This window comes from Lissotriton helveticus, chromosome 3_1 (genome assembly GCF_964261635.1).
Source record: "Lissotriton helveticus chromosome 3_1, aLisHel1.1, whole genome shotgun sequence".
In the NCBI taxonomy this organism is placed as follows: Eukaryota; Metazoa; Chordata; class Amphibia; order Caudata; family Salamandridae; genus Lissotriton; species Lissotriton helveticus.
In genome coordinates, this window is record NC_136061.1 from 585,983,285 (window position 1) to 586,007,598 (window position 24,314).

A 24,314-nucleotide genomic window follows, 5' to 3' on the forward strand; every position below is an offset into this window, starting at 1 on the left:
AAAGAAAAATAGAGCGAGGAGAGAAGGAAGTTGTGCTGGTTTGAGACATTTTGTTATGCTGCTTTTTGTTCCTCAGTGCGGCCTCTTTGCATTCTATTTCGTTTACATTCATTCAAGTGTTCATACACTTATGCAGGTCAACATGTAAAAAAGCGGCAGGGTAAAGGAGGCCGTCACAGAGAGTGATCTTGGGTATATCCTGTGTAAAGACCCAAAGGTTTCAAACTGCGTGCCTGAGGTGTGTGGAGAAATATTTCTTCAGAGTATCCTGTGAATTTAATCATCCAAAGCAACTCGGTGAATTTAAGTTGTAGATTTGAAACCTGTCAAACGAGTTCGGTCAAAGATTTGATACTCTGTTTACCACCTATGCCTACACGTTTTGTGCATTTGCTGAAAGATGATACAGTTAATGAGTTAAGACCTGTAGCATGCACTGGTGTTTCCACTGAGTTACAAACCCTGACCAGACAAAGGTGTCCCCCGCGGTGGAATGCCTGCAGTTTAACAAAACATGGCAAGATTTGGAAAAGATGGCTCATGATGCGAACAAATAATTAAATACATTATTTGAAAGATGTACCCAAATGAAGAGTGCAAGCGGTATACAAATTATCTAAGCTTCCATTCCAATGCGATTTAAATGTTACCGGTTTTACATTGACATTTCTTCTTATTTATAATGATTATTAATTGCCCTTTATTACATTTTGTGTATTGCATGGTTTTTCAATAATGTGTATTTTCTCTGTAGGAAGGTGATTGTTTGGTGAGACCCTTCTACAAACATTGCAGGTCGCTGTGAGGTGAGTACATGTTGTTTTGGCACATATATTTTCTAACGCATATTTTGACCCTCAGTTGCTTTGGAACATATGTCTTCAACAGTAGAACTTCATTATTTTCCATAGTTTGTCAACAACTTAGCACAGATAAGTCGCAAAGCATATATTTCATTGCTGGACTCATCTTATGAAATGACCATTTAGTTATTTTACAGCAGTGACATTATACTTCTAACTGAAATGCCGTACAAGGCAACAGGGCAATACATAGCATAATTTATAGACTTTGGTAAAGGCAATGTCTTGAATTACAACACATTTGGACACAATCGTAATATTAATTATTAATATTTATAATTTATGAAAAATTGTGTCTCGGTCATTACAAATTATTTTAATTTCCATATAAAAATGTATAGTAGTCGGATGGTTTTTACAGATACAAATGTCATTGATGCAATTTTTAGGTCTGGGCTTTGATTAGACAGTGGTCAAATAGACCTTTTGCTAATAATATACACAGAGTGGACCTAGGTCTAGCCCTTTCACCCACTGGCTTTCTTCAACCAGCCTTTTAGAGGTATTGGCTTGAGACTGTCAGTCAGGTCTTGGCTCAGCCTAGTGGAGCATTCACCTCTCACCTGATGCTATTGGTTGCTTCAGTGTGAATGCTTCAGCTTCCACTCGAATGTCCGCATTAAACTGCATGAGGGATAATTATGCAACTATAATATAGACCTCTTGATGCACCCATGGTAGCTCCCTCTCATGTTTCTCCCTCGTATAAGCTAATGCTGCATTACACATGTAGACGTGGAGTTTGGTGTTGAAATTCTATACTTACCTACTTTTTGAGATTCAATATTTGGTCCTTGATGTTTGCACACCACAACATTCTAGTTTCGATACGCCGGGGCCATACCGCTAGATCAGATTTACGTTTCCTTTCTTTCATAATGCAGCTGGCTCCCTTGATAATTCAATGATGGATTACATAGAAACCTTCCACATCAGCCTCTAAGAACCACTCCCAGAAACATGTCTGCCAGAGCGCTTATTGGGCTCAAATGAAGGAATCAACGTCCCATGTCCTCAAGACGGTTGGTTGACCTTCAGAGTTGTGTGACTCAACGTCAAAACGGCTAGACAGTCGAGTACCCTTGTAGCCATGCTGCAAAACCAGCTCTCATGCACCTAATGGAGGCAGGCTCTCATCTCACCATCTCCTGCTCTCTGTTCCCACCTCCAAGTTTGTACTATGATGAGAAAGACACTTGTCGGTGACTGTACCTGGTCTTTGGAATCAGCTAACCTCCTCCGATAAGAACCCTCACATGCCCCTGGTCAGCGTCAGCACTCGACTACTCTTGAATTAGGTTTGCCCACAATGCATACTAACACAAAGATTCATACATCCATTCACACCTGAACATGTTTCTCTTTTGCAAATTATAGTTCTTTGGATAGTATCAATCTTGGCCGCACCTAGAAAAAACTTAGCCAGCCAGTAGCGTGTGTGCAGTTTGAGATTAATAAAGAACTAGGTTAGATAGAGGTGTGCTATCTAGGTTGAGAAAAAAAAATCAGTATCCGATACCAGCCCCGTGCAGTGATTTTAGGAGCTGTCAGTCAAAGTCAGAATGGTGGTTTTGAGATTTGATGGCCAATGAGTGCAGCCATCGTCAGAAGATATGGTGAAGCGTGTGTTTGCCTCCCAGGGGAACCAGTGGGACACTACAGAAAAGAATATGAAGAGACATTAGGCAGGCATGGTTATGACTCATGACAAATAAATATTTACTGAGTAATACCGGAGAGCAAAACAACCACACACAGAGGTGTTTCTATAGCAACACAGCTGAGATTCATGGCAAATTGCTAAATTACGTTAATTTTAATTTAGCAAACTGCATGATTCCTCTGGAGTTTATACAACTGCTCCCACATACAGCGCATCAACTCAACCTTCAAGTGTTGCAACGTACAACAAGGACTGAAGGATACGTGCATAAGGTAGTTCATGCATGTCATCGATTAGTGTGTTAGCGAATAAGTGGCAAATAACTGTAGCAATCCATCATTCAGTGCAACAAATAGTTTAACATCAGCTGGTGGAAGGATGAATGTGTGCACGGACGACCAAATGATGCTGGGCATATGAATGTTGGAGAGATGAATGGATGATTTATGCAGTGGATCATTGTGTGGAAAATAGATACATGCAATGGAATGCATGGCCTCTTTCGCGTGAGTGTGAATGCCTCCTAAAGCGCATACTAGTAAGTAAAATGCTTCTTTGTGCTTTTCAAATGCAAACACAGGTGAAAGATCATTCTTTGACCATAGGGCAGTTTTGCTATGGTATACAGTCATTCTGCAGGGGGAATGACTGGATTATTTGGGCTCTTAGATACTAGATGCTTCATGTAGCAGACATACGTATGCAATTGTTGGTTTCATGACCTGAGGGAGTGTGCGCGATGTGGTCTGGAGGGAGAGGGGCATCTCTTCGGTGGAACTTCATAGAGGTCTCCATGGATATTGCAACCTTCCAGCTAATGGAACTCAACTTGATCTAAGACAGCTAAAGTAGTGTCATTTGCCAATTAAGGGGCATCATCTTTAGTGTCTTCCACTATCTAGGCAGGTTCTTGTAGAGTTGTCATAGATTGGTGATTGATGCAGAACTGTTTTCTCTTTGGGTGATTGGCTTCTTAATTGTAATCCGACAGCTAGAGACCATACTGGTAACTTGTTATGATTACACTTCTACATGCAATCGGGAAAGGCCTCAACATTCTGCTTTTCAATTTCTAGTGGGTTTACGCTAAAATCCCTTGCACTAGTGCCTGGTATTTTCCAGTGTCCTGCAGCTCTCACGGCGCTTTATCCTTGGCCAGGTGTCTCCATGTCTTCCTGTTCCTGATGGAAGTGGAGGTCTGTGGATTGGAAGAGAGAGGAAAGGTGAAGAGGTGCAAAGGGACAGTAGAGAGGCCGGGCAAGACAGAAGAGATGAAAGGACAGAGTAGAGGGTTGAATGGGAAACAGAGGGAGTGACAAGGAGATTTTCAAACAACGGGCAACAAAGGTGATCGCTAAAGAGACGTTCTTGGTGGTCCTTCGCAATTGACAGAACCACAACCTATTAGTAAATATTAACCTTTTGAAACATGCTTCTTAGAGGCAAAAGACAAAGCTACTACTACAGATTAAATGAAAATCGCACATTTAGTACTGTACACCAGGAGTCTTCGAACTGGGGGCAGGCCACCCTGGGGAAGGGAGCTTAAGTGATCTAAGGGAGGTGGGGGGGGGGGGGTTTGCCAGGCTCTGGCAACAGAAGCATCATGATTTGTTTTAACTGATAAAACCGTGAGCGGCAGTAAGGCACTTTGTAATGGGCCATCACTAACAGCTTTTTTCATTTATATTCTGATGGGAGTATGTGTAAAAGGGGTACCAAAACTTAGCTGCAATGTTCAAATATGTTTAGAGATATCTAAACAAATATGGTTGGACATATGTATATTAAATATTTTTATTAAACGATCTCAGAATAACACAGTCATCACATCCAAATTATTTGTACAAAGCATAACATTGTTATCGACAGCACATCTGCTATCACAACCCTCTCTTTGAGTCCCTAGTGAACTCATGCTTAGATATATTTAAAAATGCAAATTTAGCTGGATAATTGTGAAAAAATTGTGGGGTTGCGGCATTCAGAAGTTTGAAGACCACTGATGTACACTACACATCAAAACACTCAGTTTATTAAATAAATCACAAAAGGTTTTACCCAAAAAAACTGGACCACGTATTTGTATTTCCTTTTGCTCATCGATATGAAGTGCCCATAACATGTATGAAATAAAGGCATGAGTACAGATTTAGGAGAATAATAGTTGATGTATGGAGTAGCAAAGAATACCACATAGATCAATGCACAGATGGATGTATACATTGATGGACTATTGCATCAATGACTGGATGGTCGGTCAATACAGGAGATGGGAATCATCATTGGACTGAACTAACAAGGGACAGGACAAAGCTGTGTTCAGGAGCTCAATGCACAGTTTCATTTACTGTGATGAACAATCTTTCATTATGGGGACTATTAGAAATGGGGGTCTCTAGTTGGCAGAAGTAGGTACCTTTGTCCAGATAGTGACCCCTGCTTCTAGTCAGGGTAAGGGAGATACACTCATAAAATAACCCCTGCTCACCCCCTTGGTAGCTTGGCACGAGCAGACAGGCTTATCTCAGAGGCAGTGTCTAAAGCATTTGTGAACACATACAGTAATACAGTGAAAACACTACAAATGGACACCTCACCAGTTTAGAAAAATAAGTAATCTTTATCTAAACCAAAGCAAGACCAAACGAAAAAAATCCACAATACAGTAATAAAAATATGACTTTCAGATGGTAGAAATATTTCAGTTCAAAACAAATTGCAGATGCAACACTTCTCTCACAAATTACCTGGGATGTACCTGGGATGTGTCACGCAAACAAGTAAAATTGGCTGCAGGGAAGGCGATGCGTCAGTTCCTTATACTCAGGGAAAGTGATGCGTCAGTTCCTTGCTCCAGGGGAGGTGATGCGTTGGTTCCTTATTGCAGCGCAGGGGAGGTGATGTGTCGGTTCCTTACCGGAGAGGAGGTGATGAGTCGGTTTCTTACAGTGTCCCCCAACGATGCAACAGACTTCGCTCCTCGATGTGCTGCGACGATCCGGTGACGATGCGTGAACTCAGGCAGCCGCAGAGCAGGCCTTGTGTCGAACTCGGTGCAATGATCTCGGACTTCGGAGATCAGTGCACTCGATGTGGTGTGCAGCGATTTCTCGAGCTGCGGCTGGCAATGCAATGGTTTCTTCGGCGATGCATGGGAACCAGGTGCGGATGTGTCTCACTTCTTCGAAGTGGCGTTGATTTTACAGCTCCCAGCGGAAAACAGTCTCTAGAGGTCCAGAACAGCAGCAGGCACCTCTTTGCAGATTAGGATTCCCAGCATGGAAATTCCGGGGAGTTGGTGGTGAAGTCTTTGTGTCCCTGAGACTTTAGAACAGGAGGCAAGCTCAGTTTAAAAGCCCTTGGAGATCTTCTTTCAAGCAGTTGACAAAGCAAACAGCAAATACCTTTTCTCCTTTCCTTGGCATCAAGTAGCCACTGCAGGCCAACACCAGACAGCAAACAGCTCAGGGGCAGTATTACTCCTCAGCTTCTCAGGCTCTTCTCCTTGACAAAGGTTTCTCTTGATTCCCAGAAGTGATCTAAAAGTCTGGGGTCTGAGCCTCTCTCTTTATACACAAAAATCATTTGTTCTCTGAAGGCAGAGAGTATCTGTACCCAGCCGGAACCAGTTCTGTCCTCACTGGTGCAGCTTACCGGCAGGAGGTGGAGACAGCATTGTTGAAGGCTGACCAGACCCACTCAGGTGAAAGGAAATCTTCTACCCCTACTCTAAATACAGCCGAGGTCTATTCAGCCCAGCCCTGACTCATCAGACTTCTGGAGCCACTACCACTCTCCAGCCCCTGTCATCCAAAAGCCAGACATTCAATACACAAACCTAGCAGAGGCACACTGGATGGTTAGGCAAGAAAATACCTACTTTCTAAAAGTGGTATTTTCAAACACAGAATGTAAAAATCACCCTCACTAAAAGATGCACTTTAACATTACGAGTTCGGGTATACTAAACTTTATTTTCCTACCTTGTTCCCAGGGCCAGTTTTGTTTGTAAGATGTTATAAACAAACTCCCCATTCTGTCCTATAGGAACAGGTAGCCTTGCAATAGTGAAAAACAAAATTGGCAGGTATTTCCCTATTAAGACACGCCACACACATCCGGCATGTCCTACCTTTCACATACAATACACCCGCCCCACAGGGTTACCTTGGGCCTACCTAAGGGGTGACTAATATGTAAAAAAAGGAAGGTGTAGGAACTGGCAAGTGTATGCACTTGCCAAGTCGACATGGCAGTCCCAGACTGCACACAGCCTTTGTAATGGCAGGCCAGAGTTACATTTTACAGGCTATTTCTGTGGGTGGCACAATCAGTGCTGCAGCCCAATAGCAGCATTTGGTTAACAGGCCCTGGGCACATACAGTGCACTATACTAGGGTCTGACAAATAAATCATATATGACAATCATGGAATCACTCATTCATAACAACAATTTAGAGGGAGAGCATATGCACTTTAGCACTGATCAGCAGTGGTAAAGAGCCCAGAGTTATAAAACCAAACAACTGTCAGAAAAAATATAGGTGGAAGGCAAAAAGTCCTGGGATGACGCTGCAAAAAGGGCCAAGTCCAACAGGGACACTAATACTGTCAGAATCCAAAGGTCCTTACCTCTTCTCTTAAACCAAATCAAGACCCTAAGCATCCTAGTTGACTCTGATCTGACTCTGTTCACATCAGTAAGATAGCAGCAACCACAGTAACCAAAGAGTGTGCAATAAACACACTCATATGCTTTCTGCTCACCTACAGGGTCCAAATAGCTGTAGTTGCACAAAAGTATGTGGGCTGCAATACCCAGCACCTTTAAAAGGAGACTGAAGGTTAAGGAAGCCAGGGCATCTGAAGCCCAGTATTCATGTCAGTATGACCCATAGAACCTCAATTCCGAGACTACAACAGCTCCACATCAAAGAGAAAGGGTTGTAATCTGGAATATTGAGTGACCACAATGCTGTGGCCAATAAATCAAAACTTAAAATATCAAAAATTATCAAGGTGTACAGATGTACTACTCTTAACTCCACATCTATGTGCTATGAATATATATATATATATATATATATATATATATATATATATATATATATATATATATATATTCACTGAAAAAACCATAGGTTATAGATCATATATAGTTAGGAATTAGCATTTACAAAACCTTGAAAATTCACTGAAAAAACCATAGGTTATAGACCATATATAGTTAGGAATTAGCATTTAAAAAACCTTATTTTACTCACACAAAACCATTGAAATTCCATATATAGTTAGTTGCACTAACTATATATCGCGCACCCGCAATCCACTGCTGATGATGTCACATATTACATCATTCATGACATGGTCAGTGACATCACTGATGACATCACTGATGACATCTCAAATGACATCACTGATGACATCATCCAGTGACTGTGTGTTTCTGTAAAGTTTAAATATGTTTTACATATTGAAGAATGAGTAGATGTAGAAGTGTCTGGATGAAGGATTTAGTAGGTGCGTGACTGACTGTATGAGTGAGTGATTAAATGTGTCTCACTGAGTGCATGGGTTAGTGACTAAACTGTCTTAATTTGTGCATCATTATGTCTGTTGTTCTGTAAACTGCTGCATGTGTTGGTCAGTAGCTATATGAGTAACTATATGAGTTATTGATTGATTGCCCAAGTATTTGTATGGGAGACTGAGTGTGTGTGTGGCTGGCTGGGAGGTGTGTGACTCTGTGCAGATCAATGTGTACTTGTATCAATGATTGTATAAGAGAGTAAGTATGTGTTAGTATATGTTTCAAAATGTAAGGTGCTCTATGTTTAACTGTATAGATTAGAAAATGGAAGTGTGATTGATTATTTACAGGACTGACTAGGTGTGTGAGTAACTCCATGGATGAGTGACAGAGTGTGAGAGTCTGTATAGGTGTATGAGTGCATATGATAGTGTTGTAAAGATGAGTGATTGTATGTATGAATGATTGTATGGGTAAATGAGTGAATGTGTGTGTAAACATAGGAATCACTGAGTGCGTATGTAGTAACTAGTATTGGTGTGTCAATGGTTTCAAAAATTATACTCTGTATTTAACACTGGGTGTAACAGAGGTTATATTAAAGTGTGAGGAGATGCATTGTATTGTCACATGAATGATATCATCAGTGATGTGGTCATTGATGTCAAATGAGATGTCATCAGTGATGTCATCAGTGATGTCATTTGAGATGTCATCAGTGATGTCATTTGAGATGTTATCAGTGATGTCATTTCAGATGTCATCAGTGATGTCATCAGTGATGTCATCAGTGATGTCACTGACCATGTCATGAATGATGTAATATGTGACATCATCAGCAGTGGATTGCGGGTGCGCGATATATAGTTAGTGCAACTAACTATATATGGAATTTCAATGGTTTTTTGTGAGTAAAATAAGGTTTTTTAAATGCTAATTCCTAACTATATATGGTCTATAACCTATGGTTTTTTCAGTGAATTTTCAAGGTTTTGTAAATGCTAATTCCTAACTATATATGATCTATAACCTATGGTTTTTTCAGTGAATTTCAATGGTTTTTTAATAGCAAATATCATAAGCTGTCGAATGTCAAGTACGTGGTAAGTGAAAACATTTTCGTGTTTATGCACACTGATCTGCTTTGAATGGTGCCCCCCCCCTCATTTCTATTAGGAGTGCTCTCTCTTTGCACATAGTGAAGGGTAGTTAACGCAGGCCTTTGCCCCCGTTGTAATACGTCGTGCCTGCTTCTCTCTCCATTTGATTGATTGTTATCCAAGTATTTACTGTTTTAGAATTGGTTCTCTTTGGTTCATTCTCTATTTACAAACAAACACAGAGTCGCAATACTCTGTTTAGTCTTTGCAGATAACGAAAAATCGTGTAAAAAAAAAAAGAAAAGGAATCAAGCAAAATCAGTAGGCCACTAACGGGATCTCTTTTTGACCTCGCTAAAATAGAAACATTAGGAACAACCCCTCATGACAAATACAAAACTAGTGAAATGAACTGAACTCCACACAATGATGGCTGCAAAACAGCTCGGCTCCGCCACCCACCCCGCCCAAAATAACGATAAAGAGCGGCTGCCATGATTGGTTGCGGAATGGCCACGACGGAGCTACGAAATGGTACTGCTCTCATGCTAACCCCAGCTTCAGTCTGAAACATCCAGAAACACTGTAGACTACCAATTCGATCAGTTCCGGTAGCGCCCCAATGTAACCCGGTAGAGAAGAACTAGCCCTCCCCTCTTTGACTGATGGTTCTTGTTGCCTGTCCCTTCTGTTGTCATTTAACAGAACTATTTAGCCTGCTGAAAGGGGTTGTGTTCCGACCGCTGGTTGGTGGAGACATTTTGACTATATTCTGGACCTGCGTTGTCGCGTAATGCGTCATATGACGCGCCGCGTTAGCGCATCCGGAAGTCATCCGGGGCGCGCAGCGCGTAACGTAAGCATAACAAGTCATGTGACTTGTTAATAAAACTTTTCATTGGTTCATTTTACTTTTCTTATTCTAATGATGAAAGGCTTGGTCATATGACCTAAAAATTACGCTTTTTATTACTTCCGAACATTATTTTTTCTTAAATATATGTTATAATGTTCCAGGCTAATGTACTTTCCCGGAAAATTTACAACTGTCCTGCAAGTAAAATATATTCTTTTTTCGAAAAAAAGAGCGTTTCTTCGTCCCATGACGGAGCCGTTGAGCAAAAGAGGGTCGACCTGCTGTCTTAGTCGCCGATACGCCTGAATATGAGATTCTTATCGATCACTTTATGTTGCAGGAATAGAAAACACAACAGCCCTTGACCATTTATCTTTACTGCGTTCCTTCGTATTATACCTTTTACCCTTCATGTAATTGGTCTGCTTTATTTCACTTGCCTTTTAATGATTCTAAAACAGTGACTATTATTAAAAACTTTACCGATGTATATACTACTACCATGTTTTCTTTTAAAAACCTTTATTGTGAAAATTTCATTATACAAATACGAGCCTATAACCACGTGGGCCTGCCACGGAGCAAACTGTAATCGTATATGATGAGTAGACATTTACACTGTAGAGGAACGTAACGGGCGGGCCATTAGGTTGCAAGAACTAAGGTGTCTAACAGTTACGGAATCGGTGGACGTACATTTTATAATTAAAATACGACAGGGCCAGTTACAATAAAATTATCTAGATATACATTTGCGGGCAAGTACCATGGGTGACGTTAATTCGAACTTTCAATAGTACAGTAATCAATAACACATCAGAACTTAATATCAATAGGGATGTCGAAATATTCAATCAATTCTCGTCCCCGCCCGCCATGTGCTTCAAAACTGCATACGTATCTCGTGATTTCAAGGTTCTGCAACCAGTACACAACAAGGAGTTACGAGTCCCATTTATTCCGGCGCCATTTTGGCCGAGGACGGGCAGGTCCAGGATATAGTCAAAATGTCTCTACCAACCATCGACTATGATGATGTTCATATGCTGTATTTATTAGAGTAACACTCATCTGTCCACATGAAATTAATTTGCCACAATCTAAACATGTCATTTTAATCTTTCCAAAGTTCTTCTAAATATTTGGGACCGTTTCCCTTGCCTCTGATGCTGTCAGTGCCACTTCTTTGATGAATGTACTAGCAGGTCAGGGGTTCTCCTCCAAATCTCTCTTTTATGCAGCACTATAATTAATTGGTGCCACCTCTCCATATGACGATGCATGGTATAGTTACCATAACTATATTTTTTTTCGGTTCCTCTGGAGAGTTCATCGTGGCAGATGAAGCGTGTAACGTACCGGGCATTTACCTTTTTTTGCATGTACAGGAAAGGAAAAAAAAATCGAGCGTCCGAGTTCTAAGGTGTCCCAGGGCCATTTTAGTGGACCAGGCCCAAATCCAAAGAACAGGCCGCCATTTTGAGAGTCCTGTTGCAGCCGCCTGTGGCTGTAGCATCAAGAGCAGCCGAAACTCAGCTGAATGGCAACTGAAACGGTAAAGGGGCGTCCCACTACAGCAGACGAGCCTCCACCTAGGAAGGCCCGTTCACGCCGCCTCCCCCCCCTTCGGGCACCCCACGCCGTTATTCGGAGCAGTATTGTAGGATGGCCACACCAGTGCGGCAACTTGCTAGACATCACCTCGGTGGTAACCGAATCTCAACGCCTTGTGGTGTCTTCTATTCAGAAAACATTGTTATGCTGCCTTCGACCTATTCGCCGCAAGTGCGCACACAACTCAACTGCATAGCTTGCTAGACACCACCTCGATGCCATCCGGATCTTGGAATCTCAGCGCCTTTTGGTGTCTTCTCTTCAGAAAATATTGTTGCGCTGCCTTTGGCCCCATTCGCACATCGGTCCGCTACTGACGCCATCTCACAGGCTAATGGGGCGCCCCACGCCGACTTTCAGCATTGTAGGATGACCACACCAGTACAGCAACTTGCTAGACATCACCTCGGTGCCATCCGGATCTCGGCGCCCCACTGCAGATGAAGTGCCTCTCAACTATGAAACCACCACGGTGACATCCGGATCTTGGCGCGTTGTGCTGCCTTCGGCCTATTCGCACATCGGTCCGCTACTGACGCCATCTCACAGGCTAATGGGGCGCCCCACGCTGAGTTTCAGCATTGTAGGATGACCACACCAGTACAGCAACTTGCTAGACATCACCTCGGTGCCATCCGGATCTCGGCGCCCCACTGCAGATGAAGTGCCTCTCAACTATGAAACCACCACGGTGACATCCGGATCTTGGCGCGTTGTGCTGCCTTCGGCCTATTCGCACATCGGTCCGCTACTGACGCCATCTCACAGACTAATGGGGCGCCCCACGCCGAGTTTCAGCATTGTAGGATGACCACACCAGTGCACCTTACTAGACACCACCTCGGTGCCATCCGGATCTTGGCATCTCAGCGCCTTGTGGTGTCTTCTATTCAGAAAATATTCTTGCGCTACCTTTGCCCCATTCACACATCGGTCCGCTACTGACGCCATCTCACAGGCTAATAGGGCGCCCCACGCCGAGTTTCAGCATTGTAGGATGACCACACCAGTACAGCAACTTGCTAGACATCACCTCGGTGCCATCCGGATCTTGGCATCTCAACGCCTAGTGGTATCTTCCATACAGAAAATATTGTTGCGCTGCCTTTGGCCCCATTCGCACATCGGTCCGCAACTTAGACATCACCTCGGTGCCATCCGGATCTTGGCATCTCAGCGCCTTGTGGTGTCAGTCAGAAAATATTGTTGCGCTGCCTTTGGCCCAATTCGCACATCAGTCCGCTACTGACACCATCTCACAGGCCAACAGGGCGCCCCACGCCGACTTTTACCATTGTAGGATGGCCACACCAGTGCCACAACTTGCTAGACACCACCTCGGTGCCATCCGGATCTTGGCATCTCAGCGCCTTGTGGTGTCTTCTATTCCGAAAATATTGTTGCGCTGCCTTTGGCCCCATTCGCACATCGGTCCGCTACTGCCGCCATCTCACAGGCCAACGGGGCGCCCCACGCCGACTTTCAACATTGTAGGATGGCCACACCAGTGCGGCAACTTACTAGACACCACCTCGGTGCCATCCGGATCTTGGCGCGTTGTGCTGCCTTCGGCCTATTCGCACATCGGTCCGCTACTGACGCAAACTCACAGGCCAACGGGGCGCCCCACGCCAACTTTCAGCATTGTAGGATGGCCACACCAGTGCTGCAACTTGCTGGACACCACCTCGGTGCCATCCGGATCTTGGCGCGTTGTATTGCCTTCGGCCTATTCGCACATCGGTCCGCTACTGACGCCGCCTCACGTGCCAACGTATTTTCTCCGCATTTTATACCCTATGCCGCATAACAGGTCATGTGACTTGTTTATAAAACGTTTCATTGGTTCATTTTACTTTTGGTTTCCTAATGATGGAAGGCTTGATCATATGACCTAAAAACAACACTTTTCATTGGATGAAAACTTTTTTTTTTTCCCAAACGATGAAAGCCCCACCTTGTTTCTGGATGTTTCAGACTGAAGCTGGCGTCAGCATGAGAGCACCACCATCTCGTAGCTCCGTCGTGGTCATTCCGCGAGCAATCATGGCAACCGCTCCCCACCAGAAGCCTACAGGAGTCGGGGGCCCCCAAAACTTTTGATGAATCCTCAAGGCGGAGGGGACGCTTTCGAGAATGGGGTCCAAGACCTAGCAGACAAGCGTCCGATTTCCAAGGTGTCCCAGGGCCATTTCAGTGGACCAGGCCCAAAAAGGAAAGAGCCTGCCGCCATTTTGAGAGTCCTGTGACAGCCGCCTATCGCTGCACCGCAAGAGTGGGCGCAACTCAGCTGAATTGCGGCTTTTGACACAGTGGACCAAAAACTGACGGAATGGCAACTGAAACGGTAAAGGGGCGCCCCACTACAACAGATGACACTCCACCTGGAGAGGCCCGTTCACGCCGCCTCCCCCGGGGCGCCCCACGCCGTTATTCGGAGCAGCATTGTAGGATACCAAAACCAGTGCGGCAACTTACTGGACATCACCTTGGTGCCATCGTTCTGCTGCCTTGGAACTATTCGCACAACAGTTTGCTACTGATGACCCACCCCCCGCGACGCCGCACGCCGGAAATCTGGACGTTGTGCTGCGTTGGGACTATTCGCACAGCCGACCGCTACTTCGTTGTTTTTCCCTAAAAATGTTTATATGTTATTACTATTTTTGTTTTCTTGTATATATTTATAAGTTATTAAAGTTTTATAATCTTACTACTTTGTCGGAGTGCTATATATTTTTAATGTGACACATAATTGTAAAAACTTTGATGTACAAAGAGTCATCCCTGGAATCTTCCGCTTCAGGCTCGGTCCCCTCCCCAATCACAATACAGGATGGTTTTCAGATAATAGGAACGCATCTGCTGTGACGGATCTCATCGAGTGTGGGCCTTGATCTACTATAACTCCTTTGAAGATGGGTGATTCTTTACAGCTGGGGCCATAAACTACATCTGCAGGGCTAGCTGATACCCTAGGACCAGCCTGGACAATCGGACACAGAGGAAAAGGAGTGTCAGAGGGTGCGGTAGTGAATAGGGCGAAAGGGAGGTGTCGGGCGGGCACAGGGTGTGATTCTCAGGGAAGAGCAGCGCAGATGGGGGGAGGTTTATTACCCATGCATAAGACAGAGAGCGGGGGTGACCACTGCCTGGGGGAGATGCTTGCAAGGGTGGGGAGCCATGCTAAGGATCGACAGCGTGCACAGAGTGGGTCTGGTCAAGGCATCTAAAATGGCTGCCGTGCACGACAAAAGTGTGGCATTTGAAAAAAGACAAGATGGCGCAGACAATGTTTTTCAACACTTCCTGATTTCCTTCGAATCGAACGTTAACAGACGTTGGGGCATATTACCAAAGTTAAGCGATATTTATCCCTAACGATGCTTAGCAACGATTTTTTTACCGCTAAGCATCGTCAGAAATTATCGCAGATAAACCTTGCTATTATCAAGGTTTATCGCAAATACGATAATAAACGACCGCAATGCATTAATATCGCTGAAAACTCAGCGATATTCATGCATTACCGAGCTAATGCTCTTAGCCATGTTATCCACCTCCCATTGGATAACATGGCTAAGAACTGCTCAGGGCAGGTGCTAGCTTTTGGAGATATTCGCGCTTATCTCGAATATTTCCAAAAGTTGATAATAGGAGATAGCGATGTTAGCGACTGTTTCCAGTCGCTAACATCTTGGCATGCCCACTTTGCATGTCATTAGTTATAAATATCACTCACATGCAAAGTGGGGCCCAAGATGGTCGCTATCTCCTACTAGCCGTCGCTAACTGGTGTTAGCAACAGCTAGGTAATACAGATATAATTTTATCTCCGCGGAGCGCTGTTACAGATATATATCTTGTTTTTGAACGTTAATTTCTCAAAATCCACTGAAGCACATATATTGAGACCTAGCAAAGGCACATCGAGCTACCAGTCCCTACAATTTTGCCAAGTTTCGTGCAAATCCATTCAGCCGTTCGATTATTATTATTATTATTTTTTTGCCCCGCGGGGCCCTTTTAAAACCTCCACATCAAACCTAAGAGGTCAAGGAGGATCTACTATGCCCCCTTATGGTCATTTGCCCCTTCGCTTTGGCCTCCTCTTGTCTCTCGATCCTACCGAGAGACAAGATGGCGGCCGCTACGGACTGTTTGCAATGTTTACAGACGCCGGAGAACCAATCAGCTTCGCAAACCTCCGTTACGCGAAGCGGAGCGCTGTTACAGATATATATCTTTTTTTGAATGTTAATTTCTCAAAATCCACTGGAGCACATATATTGAGACCTAGCAAAGGCACATCGGGCTACCAGTCCCTAATATTTTACCAAGTTTCGTGCAAATCCATTCAGCCGTTCGATTATTATTATTATTATTTTTTTTTGCCCCGCGGGACCCTTTTAAAACCTCCACATCAAACCTAGGGGGTCAGCGAGGATCTACTATGCCCCCTTATGGTCATTTGCCCCTTCGCTTTGGCCTCCTCTTGTCTCTCGATCCTACCGAGAGACAAGATGGCGGCCGCTACGGACTGTTTGCAATGTTTACAGACGCCGGAGAACCAATCAGCTTCGCAAACCTCCGTTACGCGAAGCGGAGCGCTGTTACAGATATATATCTTTTTTTGAATGTTAATTTCTCAAAATCCACTGGAGCACATATATTGAGACCTAGCAAAGGCACATCGGGCTACCAGTCCCTAATATTTTACCAAGTTTCGTGCAAATCCATTCAGCCGTTCGATTATTATTATTATTATTTTTTTTTGCCCCGCGGGACCCTTTTAAAACCTCCACATCAAACCTAGGGGGTCAGCGAGGATCTACTATGCCCCCTTATGGTCATTTGCCCCTTCGCTTTGGCCTCCTCTTGTCTCTCGATCCTACCGAGAGACAAGATGGCGGGCGCTACGGACTGTTTGGAATGTTCACAGACGCCGGAGAGCCAATCAGCTTCGCTACGCGAAGTTCCGTTACGCGTAAAGTCCGCAAACCGGAGCGCTGCCCGGTCCGCTGTTACAGATATATATCTTTTTTTGAACGTTAATTTCTCAAAATCCACTGGAGCACATATATTGAGACCTAGCAAAGGCACATCGGGCTACCAGTCCCTACAATTTTGCCAAGTTTCGTGCAAATCCATTCAGCCGTTCGGGCTAAAAGTGAGGCCAACCGCCCTATGGAAAACTCAATGTTAAAAACACGTTTTGGGACCCCCCTTTTTTCTCGGCCCCCCCTTGACGAACCCCCCCCAAATTTTCAAGGGCTGCTCAGAAACAAAATGTGCCATTTTCCTGAAAATTTCAGCCAATTCCGTCCACCAACGCCAAAGTTATTAGACATAGAATTTTCAAAAATCCCATAGAGAAAAAATCCTAACTATATATACCTACTGGCGACCGCCAGTAGGTAATATATATATATATATATATATACACACACACACACACACACACACACACACACACACACACACACACATACATTTGTGTGTGACTATATCAAGGTCAGCTAGTGAAGTTTGAAAGTGGTGAGGCGTAAAATGAAACCACCAATTTTTTCATTAATGAGTGAGTACCACTTTTCCAAAGGATGGAAAGGTTAGAGATGTATGTGCAGGCTGCGGCCTTCTTGAATAGGGACGCTAGCCCTTGTAGCGAAATGTGCTATATTTTTTACTTGACATGACATAACTGGTCTGGTAATGATAAGGAATTGCTTTTGTGTAATTACGCACAATTCTAGGAAAGGTAGGTGAAATTATCAATAATTCGCTGGAATGCAGAACCAGCATTTTGCACAAAAAGCATTTGCATCCATTTTGGATGCCAGGGCCCACCATTTCATTCCCAAAGAGGAATCTCTAAAAACAGAAGATCCGCAATCAACTGCAGCTTGCGTTTTGGTCGTTTGCATTGTTCCAGTGCGATACCTTTGCCATGAATGCAACATAATTAAGTGACATGGTGTAATTTCAGGAATGCTGCACAAGCGAAATTCCAGAAATTATGCAGCGTAATAGAAATTTCTCCTAGGCCTAGTAACATTGGCGCAGACTACAATTATTGGTTTTAGTAAACAGCAGAAAATAAGTCAAAGACGTTTAGGGCTAAAAGTCATTTTTATGACCTGATTTTAGGTCTGTCAATACATCCAGAGAAACAAGATAAAGGGAAAACCATAAGAGAACCTAATTGTGCACTTCATGTGTTGTGATGTTCCTTTCGTTCCTTCGACAGAGAGATGTAGTGAAATGCCAGAGGCTAAAGTGGGAGGGATCACTTTGGGAAGGACATTCCCAAGCTTTTCGTATCTCATAAAAAACAGTTCCATACTTTTTGTATTAAAATAACCCCTCCTGAACAGTTCATGCCAATCTCGCTGCACCTCTGGATTTATTATTCTATATAGGCAGAGTAGGAAAAAGGTTTGCCCTAGCACCAGTTGTAGTGTGATTGTGAGTTTCTAAAAATAAATATTTTGAAAGTTCTCATTTTACCTTATTCAGGAAATTGTTTTGAACATTCCATAACAATCTATTTTAAACTGTGCATGTTACATTATAAATATAAAGACATTTCCTCTGTGCTTTCTGTTGTCTCCCACACATAAACATCAGCAATTGCTCCTTTACTTGCCATGAAAGAGCTATAAATTGTGCCATAAAAGAACACAAGCATAGCCCTTAAACATTTTACTAATCAGTTACATTTCAAATAGAGAATCACCATGGACCTGCAAATATTAATGAGAACACAGGAGTGAAAGAGGCTTTAACAAACTCAACTCCTTTCAACCCATAGGGAAAGCAGGTCACTGTAACCTGCAATGTCTGACTTGAAATACAGCACTGCATTGGAGTCTGCTCAGCTTGCTGCCTGCAGTCTCTCATCCCACTCTTTCACAGCTCTTCACAGGTTGAGGATACAGACCCCAACCGACCCTGTGACAAGTTGTGAAAGGGTGGGGTGACTTGGTTCTAGCTTTTGATCGACGTATAGCTCTTGGTGCTACTGGTCTTCAGCCTGATGGTCCAGGGGCGAACCTTTCACTCACGTCGTCAGGGGAAGGAGTGAAGCCCGGAAGGCAATGATTTTGCCAGGCTAATGACCGCACCGGCTTCAGGGCTGTGAGCTCATCAGCCCGGCAATAAGTAATTGATGGAAGTCTGCCGAGAACGGGTCAAGGACAGGAGAATGGAACTAAGGTACATGCTTTTAAAGCGCTGCTTGCAATTCATCTTTATGATTTTTGAAATGCTGTTAGCAATTTAAGGGTTAAAAAAAAAAGCACTTCTGGGGGAGTAATAAAGGGGGCAGAGCTCTGCGCCCAAATAAGAAAACCATCCTTGAAAATATATATGTAAATATATATATATATATATATATATATATATATATATATATATATATATAATGGTTAGGCACGGTAATGCACTTTAATTAACTGAAAAAAATAAAGATTCTCACCGGCTGCTGAATTTGAAAAGAGTCCGTCTCTCTCGTTGTTTGTGGACGCCGTATGGATGTTGGCGTTGAGAGTGGAATCAAGATATATATATATATATATATATATATATATATATATATATATATATATATATATATATCATCTACTGGTCGTCACCAGTAGGTAGTTTTAGTTTGACTTTGGTGTCATTTGACAAATGTTCACGAAATTATCAAAACTAGTTTGACATTTACTTCAGCTGCAGTTTGGAAAGTTTCAGGGTGATTCCTCAAGCAGGCGTGGGAAAAAAGGTGGGGTTTCCACAACACAATTTCCCCATGTGAATTCCTTTAGAGATTGTAGACAGTACCACAGCTCGATGAAATGACACCCAGTTTGGTAGAAAGCTAGATCGTGGTCCAGAAAGATCTATTTTTTATAATTTGTTGTGAATCTGTTCAGGAGTTTGGGAGTTATTAAAGAAAAAAGATTTATGTATACCTAGAGATGCAGAGGGTATGTGGATCCAACAGATTTCATGATGAAATCTGATTGGCTGCCACCACTTCAACCAGGAAGTGGTGGCAGCCATCTTGGAAAAATCTTTTGGCCCCTAGACCTGGGGCCAAGAACATGTTTTTTAAAATGTTTAAAATAAATAAAAACAACCCTGATGACCGTATTAAGGCTTTCAGGGGAAGAAATACATCTATTTAAGGGAGGGGGCAGGTGGAACTCCATCCCCCGGGGCCCGGTCATAGGTTGCGAGGGGGAGGGGCTCATGCAGCCCCTCTCCCCAGGCTGTTGTCAGCCCTGGGAACCCGAAACCCCAAGGCTTGGCCGCAATTAGTGAGGGGCGGAGCAGCCCCCATCCCTGAGCCCTCTCCACTTAAAGATACAGACCAACCCATCCACCACCCTCTGAGGCACTCTTATCTACAGACCCCCTGGAGCCCGCGTACCTTTCTCTGACTCCATCACTGACATCATCACCCCGCACGTCATCACCTTTGTAGTGTAGCTCCTATTTTCCCAATAGGCTCTGCGCATTGGAATAGTACCTACAGCAGTAAAGGCCTAGGCCAGACGTTAACTAGGTCTACTACTGTCGATACTAGACTTAATTTTTGGGTATGCCAGCTAAGCTCAGAGTTCGCTAGAAACTTTCTCGAATGTTCAAGGAAGGGATTAACTCCCCTGATTAGACAAGAAGGGATTTCGTTTCTGACAACCATAGAACATGACAACTTTGCTCTCCCCTAATCAAGAGTCAATCTCGAGAGTCGTGTGAGCACAAGGCAATTATTTTACTCAGTCAGTACGTGCATTCTTAGTCTCATCAGAATGTAGAGAAAAGGAAGAGACGGGCGTGTTCAATAAAAGATGTTATTTATTGATCAGTCTCTTTTCTCATACATGAGAAATGGATCGATATTATTGCAATACTTATAGTTAAGTAAAGTGCATACATTAGAAGCAATAGTATAAAATAATACTGTAAAAACATTGATATGGTTTCTGAGCCATATGATGTTTAAAATGATTAAAATATATTTACATACACATATACATTTGACTAAACGTACTCAACTGGTGTTTCTAAATACGCCTACCCCGTGTACCTGACCTAAGTCTAATGCGTGGGCGGGAATAGAAAGTTACAGTTTAAGTTAAGTTTGTTTTTGCCAAGTGAATAACTAAAGAATTCTCTGTGAGGGGTTATTCAGTTCTGTACCTGGAAGTTAGGATGAATGAGGAATGGTATCTCTTTCTCTGCTCTCGATATTCCAGGCTGCCTGCGAGGGCTACCCGGAAGCGCCGGTGCTGGGTCTCTCGGCTTGAGATAGCAGCGCGTCTCTCAGCGCGTCAGGAAGGCGGGGCTGCTGCCAGCGGGGTCTGCTTCTGCTCTCGGCTTCGGCAAGTATGGCTGCTCCGTCTTGTCACCACGCGTGTCTTTGCATAGGGCAAGGTCGGCAATATTTATACCTTAAAGGTGCCGAGATTGACGTAAGGATGGACATAGGTACGTCAATAAAGATGTCATACGACTTGCTCGTTAGCACATTCTTTTGCAAAAGTTCTCTGTGAAATCAAAACAATGGCCGCACGGATTATCCAGGTTGTCATAGGTTTGATTTGTTATGAGAACGTCGTATGCCTTATCAGGGGCTGGAGGAATGTCGCTTGTCTAATTAGATCTCAAGCGTTATGACCTAATCAGATAACACGTTCCTGTGCCGTAGTGTGACTGCGTCAGATAACGGTATCTGCATCATGGGGGATTTCTTGCCTCATGGGCTGACTGTTAGTTAACTTGATAGTTAGTTTAACCAGAATAGGGTCAGGAATAGGGGGACTGATTCAGAACCTATAGAAATACACGACACCCACTCCACGCTAACTATGGTCATATCTACTAATCTATGCATAGTATAACATAGTACAACATACTATAGAGTATAGTGTATACCTTACCACCCCAAAATACATAAATGCATTTCGAAAGTTTCAAATATACTGAAAAATTGCAGTCATATATATTGTATGCACATAAGCTATGAATTAAATGCAAAAGTAAACACGCATTGGTATGCATTATTGCTTTTTGGCATATGAGAAATACACATGAAATGGCTCTTAATATGGCTATACAGAAAGGAAGTCCGAGACCATTTCATCACATAATAAAATATTTGTGAACCTACGAGCGGGCAGCTAAAGTCTATATAAAGTATCTAAAAATAGAAATCTTAGTTCTCTAGGAATAGTTTCTTACTTTAAGCAGAAGATCAGTGTCCCCGGGAAAAAATATGTAGAAAAATATTTTAAGGGGCATGCTGAAAAAATTGCTGTCCGTGAACTGGATGGTAATTGTTCATGTGACTTTATTTTTAAAGTTGAAGGCCGAATTCAGGGAACGCCGTGTGCGAGTTTACTCAAAAGTCTCTATTTCTGTTCCGGAGAGAACATCATATCATTCAGGCTTTCGAAAAAACTGTCAACAGCTTCATGGGAAAGTTCCACTAAGTCGGAAATAGGGGTAACCATGCATTCATGCGCATGATTGTCTCCATTGACATTCTGATTTGCATTGCTGACAGAAGGTCGTACCTGTTCGATGTTGCTTTCATCTTGAACTTCACTACTCTTCAATCGTAGTGGTGAAGATTCCAGGAATGCCGTCATCAGGATTGGCAGCCTTTGAGGGCAGCACAAAGCGTGAACCTTGGTAGGAACCAACAGTGTATCTGCATCCACTGGCGCATCCGATTGTAGCGTCAGACAGGTGTCTAACACGCATTCTTCTCCGCATAGCAGACACCTTAGTACAGGTAAAACACACCTTTGCCACATTGGTCGAAATGATAGAAACCAAGTCATGTTCAGGTCTCTAAGCCGGGAGAGTCCCAGGATTTTTGATATCCGGTCCCGGTATCCAATGGCTAGGATCGTATCTTCCATTGTCGCGAGAGTTTGATCTGTGACATGGGTTGCCATAACGAAAAATAAGGACTAGGAATAGGATTCCCGCAATTAGTCCTAGGATCAGGGGAAGTCCGCCAAAAATCGAATGGACGAAATCTGGAAAAATACCCAGTATGGCTTTGAATGGTGTTAATGCCATCGAAAATACTGTCTTAAATACCTTTGAAACCCCAGTGGTATCAGAAATATTTAAGATTTCGCTTAGGATTTCCGCGAAATGTACGGGGGAATTAGTTGATAATAATGTATGTATCTCTGCAGTCGTCCTTGCGACTTGTAGATCATACGTTTCTTTTGATGACGTGAGCCTTGTAGGCGTCTGAAGAAGCACTGTTTTCATTCTGCTTAAAGTATCTATTCGAATAGAAGTAATTTTCAAACCGGGCCATGCCCTTGCCTCCCTGTCTGGAAAGGAGCTGGGGAATAAAGAACGTCCACAGCACTTGACCTTTTCCGTTGTAGTTACTAGATAAGGAGTCCCGGGCATAAGACTGCAACATCTGCGGTCTACAATAAGAATGTAACTCCCATTATAGAGTCTTTGAAAGAATGGTTCTATTTCAGTTGCAGGTGCGCCTTGCTGGTGACATGAAAGGTTGTATGAATTCCCTTCACAGGCTCCATGCAAACTAATTCCGTTACACAGAAGTGTGCCACTTAGTGACATAGCACAATTGTTGCCACTAAGAAACACTTTCTGTCCTTTATTACTGACACATGCATGTGAATAGGGCAGGTTCCAAGTTGTTTTAAGGTACCCCTTTCCCAATTTCTCGTACATGCCAGCCTGTATATATTTTTGGCAGTATTGAAACCTGAAGGTTGAGATTGGAATATTTATGATTCCGTGGATTATCCATTCACTGACAGGTCGTTCTGACATTGTCAACGGTAATCTTTCTAGTTTTTCAATGCTCAAGATTGTATAATCAGCACCCTTTTGCGCCATACCGATTTGTCTATCAGTAAGTTTAAAGATTTGGAATAGTGACGTTGTGTTGATTAAACGCCAAGGCACATAGCCTGAACGCAGATTTTGTAACGTCCAGCCAAGCTGTACAATGGAACGCAATTGTGACTGACCATGTTGTAATAACAGTAAGTCTTGCGATAATATATCGATTGCTGAAGACACAATGCTGTCCAATGAAAAAATTCTGGAGGACAGAGTCATTAACCCATTATCCACTACAGAAAGTGATTTTTCCAAATTAATACGGTCAATTTCCCGTATTCTTTCTGCTGTTTCAATTTGAGTAACCTTCCAGGCCTCATTGTATGCTGCATATACAGAGGCTGCTATGAAACGCTTTTGACGCTGTTTGCGTGGTCCCAGTATGAAATCACGCAAGTCAGCACCATCAGTAAGTAAAGTTAGGTGTTGCTTAATTTCAGGCAGTGTGGAAGACTGTAGCCATTGAAGGCATAATTTGCCCACACTGTAGGTTGTTATTATCCCTGGGTGATGTCTTTGGGGATATCTTGGGTCTGGCCTGGTCATTTTAAAACCCTGTGTTTTATTCAGGAATCTTTCTTGACAGTTATTTGTATCTGTGGGCCAGATCAACCATTGTTTCCAATCAGGATGTGTTCTGTTTTGGTAAAGTATATGGTTTACGTCTATTTCTTCATCTGTATCAGAGCTGTTGCTAAACATTGTTGGCTTTGGAATAGACGGGTTATTTAAATCTTTGATTTTGGCTAAGCCAAGACAGGTGGTTTGTTGAACAGTGTCATTTAAA

At 43.1% G+C, this 24,314-nt stretch overlaps 1 protein-coding gene across 3 annotated transcripts in view; it reads left to right on the top strand.

Moving 5' to 3' along the window:
* Positions 1 to 24,314, top strand: part of MAP2 (microtubule associated protein 2) — a 1,143,712-nt gene that overhangs the window by 418,264 nt on the left and 701,134 nt on the right. For all 3 annotated transcript variants that reach the window (XM_078680559.1, XM_078680562.1, XM_078680563.1), the window contains exon 3: positions 755 to 806. The gene's annotated coding sequence lies outside the window, so the exon portion shown is untranslated. The remainder of the gene's footprint in view (positions 1 to 754; positions 807 to 24,314) is intronic.